This window comes from Osmerus mordax, chromosome 21, assembly GCF_038355195.1.
Source record: "Osmerus mordax isolate fOsmMor3 chromosome 21, fOsmMor3.pri, whole genome shotgun sequence".
In the NCBI taxonomy this organism is placed as follows: domain Eukaryota; kingdom Metazoa; phylum Chordata; class Actinopteri; order Osmeriformes; family Osmeridae; genus Osmerus; species Osmerus mordax.
In genome coordinates, this window is record NC_090070.1 from 11,123,346 (window position 1) to 11,124,381 (window position 1,036).

Genomic DNA, 1,036 nt, shown 5'->3' on the forward strand with positions numbered 1-1,036 from the left:
TGCAAGGCTTGTCTTGATAGATGGGTTTTTGTGAATGCGGGGTGTAGTGTTGAAGCGCTGGCCAATGTCTGTGGCGCATGAGAGAACGAGCCCTCGTCGAAACCCTCTGTCTGTGGTAAAAAAAAAAAAAAAAAAAAAGTCCGCATGGTCCTAAAGCCCGTTCAGCGAATTATAATAATGCATTTTTTTTTTTCGTCATAACTTTTCACAACAATTCATACAAATAAATACCTGAAAACATATGAACTCAGAACACATACAAGAGTATAAAGGACAGAAAATAAATAGGCACGTTAAAATAATTGAATAAACCAGATGTTAAAGCCATGATTCTCTTAGATTCTGCCTGCGTGCATGCAACAGTTACAGATGGTAGCAGACTGCGTAGACATGGTCATAAAACGGCATTAGTCGTTTTCATGTCCTTATGTGCTTGTGTAATCAGCATGAATACGGAATTTATGTATGCGAGTATGTCATTGTCCTGACTCACATAGCTTTCATAAAAACGAGACTTTTTGGAACAGAAGCTTGTGGAGCTATGCTCAACAAGTTAGAAAGAAAGATTGGAGAACAAAAACATCAGATTTTCTGTATGGATAAGTAGAACGGAAAGTTAGAAGTGATAGGTTATCCTCCACCACTATGGTCAGGAAGTAGCCTACTCTGATGGAGTCAGTGTTTGTGTGGTTGTTTGTGTGTTTTTTTGTATTGATGAACCGGTTCTCAGTTTTTCAGTTTGCTGTTTGCTACCGCTGAGAGTAAACATGTTCGTCACGTTTTTTCGTGGTTAATTCCGTCCTCCATTTTATTAGAATCCCAACCCCCTTCTTTACAGCAAGCCTATTGTCTCTCACTGGGCTGTTAGCGTTGATGATATGTTATTAATTCACCTGCCTGGTCAAAGAAAGATGAAATAAAACGTCAGCTAGGCCCCTGGGCACCTTTTGCTGCACGAGAGTTTCCTTTTAAGCAGGTCCAGGCACGGCGCAGACTACCCTTAGTACCCACCAGCACCACCACCACTTCAAAGCCC